Source organism: Nicotiana tabacum, chromosome 23 (genome assembly GCF_000715075.1).
Source record: "Nicotiana tabacum cultivar K326 chromosome 23, ASM71507v2, whole genome shotgun sequence".
NCBI classification, from domain to species: Eukaryota; Viridiplantae; Streptophyta; class Magnoliopsida; order Solanales; family Solanaceae; genus Nicotiana; species Nicotiana tabacum.
The window spans coordinates 53,192,726-53,201,359 of record NC_134102.1 but is presented as its reverse complement, the minus strand read 5'-3'; the positions used below and the strand labels follow the sequence as shown (position 1 = coordinate 53,201,359).

The window sequence follows — 8,634 nt, the reverse complement described above, 5'->3', positions numbered from 1 at the left end:
GTTATGTATTTAAATTAGGAATGTATGGCTTCCAATCACAATACCCTAAGTTATAACACATATTTCATACATAAATAATTACCATAGATTAGTTAGAGATGGTAGACATACCTCTTGTAGTGAGACTCTTGAAAATCCCAACTTATAGGGTTCTTGACCAATTTGGGAATTTGAATGGAATTCTATGGATCTTCAAGATTAATCCTAGTTAATATAGGTGTTTAGGAGTAGTAATCAACTCAAAATACTCCAAAAACATTATCTTGGTTCATGGGAGGGAAGTGTTGGACGGATTTCCCTTGATATGCAAGCCCTAACTCAAGGAAATGACTTAACCCCTCTCTCTACCCGGCCTTGGGGGTATTTAATGGGCTCCTACGTGCGCGGCCGCGCACCTGGGCAAGTGGCCGCGCATCTATCCACGCACACAAGGCAGAAACTCCCGAATATGCACGGCCGCGCATATAACATAGGTCCAGTAAAATGGCCATGACTTTCTGTATACATATCCAAATGATGAATGGTTTGATGCGTTGGAAACTAGACTTAAAGAGCTTTAATGTAATAGGTAGATCACCTCATAAGTGTTTATAGTTTGGTAGCAGAATGTGTTTGATGTAGGATGTTGTGCGAATTGGGACATCCTTTCCACTTAATGTATCCAACTTGTTCCACACAAGTTTTTGCCATTCACAAAACTCCTTAGTATGTTCCAACACACCGTAAATATATATTTTTATTTCAAAATAATATGGTTCTATACCATGAGTCTCCTTTAATACATAAACACGTTATTCCCAAATACTGTTGGCGCATCTTAAAATCTTAAATCATTAGGAAATATTAATGGGGCCTTACAATTATGATGTTAGATATTGATTTCCTAAAGATTATTACTCCTAGTTTATGATAATCTAAAGGTGGAATTTGGGGGTTTTTGTCATGGTTCTTGGAGAATGAAAAGTTGTGATTTGGGGGTCGATTTGAGGTTGGATTTGGATAAAACACATATATTTGGTATCGTATTTGAATGGGTTTTCGGGATTTTTGAGTTTTTTCCGGTTCCGGAGTGCAAGCTCTGGGTTGACTTTTTGGGTTGATTTGTATAATTGTATCAAGATCATAGCTTTATTATTTGAGTTGTTTCCTATGGGTTTTATTGATGTTATTAAGTTATTTTGGCTAAATTCGAGCCGTCTGGGGGTTGATTCATGTGGGAAGGGATTCTTAGAGTATTGATTTGGCATGCTTGAGGTAAGTATCTTACCTAAAGTTGGTTCAAGCACTAGTTTCCTGAGTTAATGGTGTTGGCTACGCGCTATGGTGAGTTAATGGCATTGGCTACGCGCTATGGGTGGCGTACATGTGAGGGGATTGAGTCCATGTGCGTACACCGGTTATTATCCAGGCTCAAGGTAGTGATTAGGCTATTATATGTCTTGAATTGATTGCTAAGCTTCATGTTATCATGTTTCTAATGTTGTACTCCCTTTATGCGCTAATTGAATCATGTAGAGATGATTTGTTGGTTGATCTCATGTTCAACATGTTAATTTATATTCTCATGGCGTAATCGCCTGATCTGAACTATGGTAGTACACTTCGTAGATGCCTACACTGTAGCATGTAACTTGTATCAATTCATGAGTATTTAATTTGATATCCATTGTTCAAGTACATCTATTCTTATATATGATTTTCTGTGTGATATGGACTAGGTTGATAGCACGTGAATGGTCCGTGTGGATCTGAGTTATGTTAGAACGTGAGTTGTCTGTGCGTTGGTTATATATATGGCACGTGAGTTGTCCGTGCAATGTGTGGATAAGGATCCATCCCCTAGGGTCACTCTCTCATGTTTCTCTCTTGATGGTGCACACGCGGTATGAGGAAAACTAGCCAGTGTTTGATTTGGTTATTGCATTTCTTCTCTACTTGCAATTTCCTTGGATGTATACATGTTTTATTCACATATCTTCTCTATATGCTATATCAGGAATGTATACATGCCGCATTATGCATATTTTCTCTATATGCTGGATTGTTAACTGAAACAGAGCATGTCACATTATCCCTTGTGCACCGAGGTGGCTTTATCTATGTTTCTATGATTCAGAGATATTATTGTTGTGTACTTATGGATTTATGAACTGAGTAGGTTATTAGCGAGTATCATTGATAATTCTTGCCTCTATTACCTTGACGAGGTTAGTTATGATACTTGCTGAGTACATGGGGTCAGTTGTACTCATACTACACTTTGCACTTAATTGAGCAAATCCAGGTGTTGGACCGAGCCGTGAATCATGGTGTATTTTTCCTGATTGTTGCCAAGAGACGAGGTAGAGTTGCATTTCGATCGCAGTCTTGTGGTGTTTTGTTGCTGATTGTATTTGTAGACTTGTACTTCTATCTTAGAGCTCATGACTCTGTATTACTAGATCTGGGAGATTTAATGTATTGACACAGTTATTTATGTCAGTTGTCTTTGGATTTCTATTATTTCCATTAATTCTATTATTATGTTCTGTATTTCTTATTTTGGCGTGACTAGTAGGTGAGTTAGGCGCCATCACGACCGGTTGGTGGTTTTGAGTCATGACGCATGGACTTTACAGTGGGATTACCACGAAGTTTGAAGAAGTTCGATGCTGTTTGGGTCATTGTGGATAGATTGACTAAGTCCGCACATTTCATTTCGGTGTTGACTTCTTATACATTAGAGATTTGGCTCAGATCTACATCAGAGAGATTGTTCAGTTGCATGGTGTGCCTATTTCTATCATTTCAGATAATGGAACGTAGTTCACTTTACACTTTTGGAGGGCTGTTTAGCGTGAGTTTGGAACGTAGGAGGGGATCAACACTCCATTTCACCCGCGGATGGATGGTTAGTCCGAGTGAACTATCTAGATCCTTGAGGATATGTTGAGGGCCTGTGTTCTTAATTTGAAGGCTAGTGGGACCAGTTTCTACCATTGGCGCAGTTTTCCTACACCAATAGCTACCAATCCAGCATTCAAATGGTACCATACGAGGCTTTATACAGTATGCATTGTCGTTCTCCTGTTAGTTGGTTTGAGCCCGTTGAGGCTAGTATGTTGGGTACGAATTTGGTTCATGATGCTTTGGAGAATGTAAAGTTAATTCAGGATCCCCTTCATACAAGAAGGCAGAAGAGTTATGCGGATAAGAAGCTACGTGATGTGGTTTATATGGAGGGTGAGAAGGTACTTTTGAAAGATTCATCCATGAAGGGTGTGATGGGATTTGGAGAGAAATTCAAGTTGAGCCCGAGGTTTATTGGCCCATTTGAGTTCTTAGAGAGAGTTGGGGAGGTTTCTTATAGGCTTGTATTGCCTCCCAGCCTTGCGAAGGTACATCCGGTATTTCCTGTTTCGGCGCTTCGAAAGTATCATGAAGATAAGTCGCATGTTTTGGACTTTAGCATAGTGCATCTTGATGTGGATTTGACTTATGAGGAAGAGCCGGTAGCTATTTGTCATGACCCAAAATATCACATGTCGTGATGGCGCCTATCGCAATACTAGGCAAGCCGACAACTCACAAATAACCATGCATCCTTAATTTAAAACATACTGAACCAAGCTTAAATAGTAAAAATCTCATAATAACTGAAAAGGAAACACCGCAACTCAATACAAAAGATGTCACTGAGTACATGAGCATCTAAATGACAATATAGTATGACTACTAAAACACTGTCTAAAAAGATAGGACAGTACAAATAAACTGAAAGAAGGAGATTCAAGGTCTGCGGGCGCCTAGGCATCTACCTCAATAGTCTCCAACAGATAAAGCTCCAAAGCTAGCAACCACCGTGTACAGAAGTACCTAGATTTGCACATGAAGTGCAGTGTGTAGTATGAGTACAACCGAGCCAATGTACTCAATAAGTAACAAGACTAACCTTGGGCTTAAAGTAGTGGCGAGCTCAGAAAGGTACAGTCCAAACCAGATTACAAAAATACAATTATGACAAGAAATATAGCAATAATATAACAGAGAAACTCATAATCAAATGGTACACAATACAGGAATGTACATATGCTTTCAAGTTTAACAGTCTAGGCTCAACACAGATGAAATATGCCAAGTATGACTGATATGAGGTATGTCACATCTCTATATCTACATGTCAAATGAGCATGTCACATGTAATACATCACAATGATAACCTCACGTACTCCCACTCTCAGAGTACTCAATCTGACTGCCTCAACTCTCACTCATCACACTCAGTCACTCAACACTGTACGGTAGATGCTCTCACTACTGGTATGTCAGACTCCCGAGGGGCAGATCCTGCCCAAGCGCTAATAAAACATGTTGCGGCTCGTAGCCCTATCCCATCATGAGTCAATGATACCTACAACGACGTGCAACCCGGTCCCATCATGAATCAATAATACTTGTTGCGGCACGCAGCTCGATCCCATCAATATCACTCACAAACAGGCCCTGGGCCTCACTCAGTCATCAGTCTCTCCAGTCTTTCGGGCTCACAACACTCGTGCCAATCAGTCTAAACAATGATATGTGATTTAATAGTAAAGGATAACAGTGACTGAGATATGATATGCAAATAATGAAGGCGACTGAGTACATGATTGCAATTTAAGCAAATAACTCAACAGCAAAAGAACAACCACTGTGGGTCCCAGCAGTACCAGTGTATAGCCTAAACATGATTTCTAACATAAATCACTGCTCAAATTATCTAACACATGGAGTAAACATGAATAATAGCAAGATTAAGCGACTACACAATTTTGAGGAATCGTCCGAGTAACAATTACTATGGTGCACACCCACACGACCGTCACCTAGCATGTGCATCACCTCAACACCAACCACATAAAATGTATTTCAAGGGTTCGTACCCTCAAAACCAAGTTTAGAAGTGCTACTTACCTCAAACCATGCAAATATCTACTCCAACAAGCCCTTGCCTCGCGAATCGGTCTCCGAACGACTCGAATCTAGCCACAAACAACTCGATACAATCAACATAAGCTATAGGAATCAATTCCATATGATAAAGCTAAGTTCTTTAACAAAAGTCAAAAAGACAACTCAAAAAGTCATCCTTGGGCCCACGTCCCGGAATCTAACAATAGTTACAAAATCTGAATACCCATTCAATAACGAGTCCAACCATACCAAAATTACCCAAATCCGACCCCAAATCGCCACTCAGATCCCCAAATATTACTCTCCAATCCCTAGTCCCAAATTCCCTAAATTCCAACCTTAAGAACACATAATCTATGTGGCAAGTTCAATGGGTGTATTGATGAATACAAATGATCAAAAGTGGCTTAGCTCTTGATATCTAGCAAAATACCCTTCAAACATTGTCTCAATCTGAGATCCCAAGGTCCAAAAATGAATAAAATCTCGGAACCCTTCTAATATATACACTGCCCAGGCATTTCGCACCTGCGAAGCCAGGGGTCGCACCTGCGATCCCGCTTTTGTGGAGAAAGCGTCGCTTCTGCGAAGTCCACTAAAGTCTCGACCTAGTGCACCTGATCCCCTCTTCGCACCTACAGGACCACATATGCAGATAATCTTATCGCTTCTGCGATCACCATCTGTTCTGCCCAGCTCCGCTTTTGCGGAATACCTTGCTCAGGTGCGCTTTCGCTTCTGGGGATTTCTCCTCCACACCTGCAGAAGCTTCCCAGCTTCCTTCTCCCTTTTAACACCTGTGCGCACCTAGCCGCTTCTACGGCTCCGCACATGCGGCCAATTCTTCCGCAGGTGCGATGACACCAGACCTGAAGCACTTCAGCATATCTCCTAAGTCAAATTTCGATCCGTTAACCATTTGAAATCCACCCGAGGCACTTGGGACCTCAATCAAAAGTACCACCAAGTCCTAAAATATGATACGAACTTAGTCGAGGCCTCAAATCACATAAAAAACCATCAAAAACACGAATCACACCCCAATTCAAGCCTATTGAAACTAATGAATTTCCAACTTCTACAATCGATGCTGAAACCTATCAAAACAACTCTGATTGACCCCAAATTTTGCACACAAGGAATAAATGACACAACTGACCTATTCCAACTCCCAGAACCAAAATTCAAACCCGGTAACCACAAAGTCAACTCTCGGTCTAACCTCTTAACTCTCCAAACTTTAATTCTTCAAACTTTCGCCAATTCAAGCCAATATCATATGCGTACCTCCAAATAAAAATCTGTACATACTCCTAATTCCAAAATCACCCTACTGAGCTATTGGAACCATCAAAACTCCATTCCGAAGCCGTTTACACACAAGTCAATATCCGGTCAACTCTTTCAATTTAGGCTTTCAACCTTGGGACTAAGTGTCCCAATTCATTCCGAAATATTCCCGGAACAAAACCAACTACCCCGACAAGTCATATAACAACTAATGAGCATTGAAGTAGTAATAAATGGGGGGGAACATGGCTAAAATACTCAAAATGACCGGACGGGTCGTTACACTATTCTAGATTGGCGGGTTCGAAAGTTGAGATCCAAGGATATTTATTTTGTGAATGTGCTTTGGAGAGATCAACCAATTGAGGAGCCTAATTAGGATTCTGATTCCAATATGGGGGTAGATATCCTCATCTTTTTACCATTCAGGTACATTTCTATGTCCGTTTGAGGACCAACATTTCTTTTTGAGGTGAAGAATATAATGACCCGATAGGTCATTTTGAGTTATAACTTTTCATATCATGATATGAGACCTTACATAGAATTAATTAATTATTTATGACCTGCATGTATGGTCAATTTTGATTTCTGGAAAGTTTAAATATGATCTTTCATAGAAAACTTAATTTTGAAACTTAAAAGTTATTTGAGTTGACCACGATCAACAATATTGGTAAATAACCTCGGATCGGTATTTTGACGATTTTATTAGGTTCGCATGATGATTTTAGACTTGTATACATATTTAGTTGGGGTCCAGCGTGACCCGATCCCATTTCGGCCCTTACTGTGGAATAATTTAAAATTTTGAACTGTGAAATCTTTGATTTTGATGCCTGATTCTTGATTTTAGAGGTTATTTTGATGATCTAATCTAACAAGAAAGTTCGTATGATGTTATTATTCTTGTTTGGATATTGGTGTAGGGCCCAAGGGGGCTCAAGTTAGTTTTGGATTTGTTTCGGGCTATTTTGGAAGACTTGGCATTGTTGGTGCGCAGGTGCGAGCTCACCCTTGCGTGGGTAAGTTTGCATCAACAAGGAAGGGGGGGCACATCAATGGTAGCATTTGCGACATTTAGGCGCGCAGGTGCGAGGATGCATCTATAAGATTCTTGCTTGCATTTTCGGTTAAGGAGAGTTCAGTAGCTTATCACATCTGCAGTGGGTATCGTGAAGGTGTGGAGCCAGATATGTGATATTGGTTCGCATCTGCGAAAAGTCTCAAAACTGGGAGGTTCGCATTTGTGCGACTACTATTTCGAATGCATGGTTTGCACTTGCAAAGGGAATCTCGTTTCTGTGACATTTGCATTGATGCATGCTCGCATCTGCAAGCCATTTGTTTTGTGCATGCAGTGTCGCTTTTGCAAGGTCACTCTCGCACCTGCGATATCAGAGGCTGGAAAAAAAGGTAGGGCTTTGAGCTTTAGCTCTTTTTTTAGATCTAGATTCCGTGTAGAGCCAACTTTTGAAGAGATTTTTATCAGTCTGACAATGATGCGGACAATCTCTGAGTAGCTTCTTGTATCTTTCCCAATCTTGGGGAAGAATCTCGCCAACTTTTTGTTGAAATCCTAGAATTTTGCTTCTCAGTGACTTTATTTTCTTGATGGGGAAAAACGTGATAAAAAATTTCCATACTAGATCATCCCACATGCTGATTGAGTTTGCTGGCTCTTTCTGCAACCAATCCTTTGCTTCCCCCAATAGATAAAAGGGAAAGAAGGTTAGTCTGACAAAATCCTTGGAGACATTCAGATTGTTTTATGTATCCTTAATCTTCAAAAAGTTATATATGTGCCTCTGTGGAATTTCAAGAGATAGACCCACAAATTGCCCTGTGGACTGGATTAACTACACTATGTATTGTTTCAGCTCAAAGTGACTAGCAATGTCAGGCTTCACGATAGTTGTGGTCACATTGGTTATGATCCGGGTTTTATGCCGGTATAGCCTGCTATTTTGGGTCAGCCTGAGGTCAGGCCAGGGGCATCAGAGGAGGAACAGAAGAGGCTTGAGAGGTTCAAGAAGTATGACCCTCCTACTTTCAGTGGCACAACTACCAAGGATGTGCAGGAATTTCTAGAGAAGTGCCACAGTATTCTCTGCACCATGTGTATTATTGAGGTGAGCAAATTGCTTATGCTACATTTCAGCTGTCAGGAGCAGCGTATCAGTGGTGGCAGGCTTGTGAGGAGGGTAGTCTAATTGATGCGACACCACTCACTTGGACTCATTTTTCCGAGATATTTTTGAGAGAGTTTTTCCCCATACCCTTCGGGATACGTGGCACATAGAGTTCGAGAAGATGCGCTAGGGAACTATAATAGTGTCAGAGTACGCCATCAGATTCAGCGAGTTCTCCCGACATGCACCCACCTTGGTTCCTGCAGTCAAAGAGCGA

The 8,634-nt window shown here is 40.8% G+C and overlaps 1 non-coding gene across 1 annotated transcript; it reads left to right on the top strand.

The window, feature by feature from the left end:
- Positions 1-7,719: 7,719 nt before the first annotated feature.
- LOC142177835 (small nucleolar RNA R71) lies at positions 7,720-7,826 on the top strand. Its single transcript, XR_012706382.1, has one exon. It is a non-coding gene; the product is annotated as a small nucleolar RNA R71 (small nucleolar RNA).
- Positions 7,827-8,634: the final 808 nt, after the last annotated feature.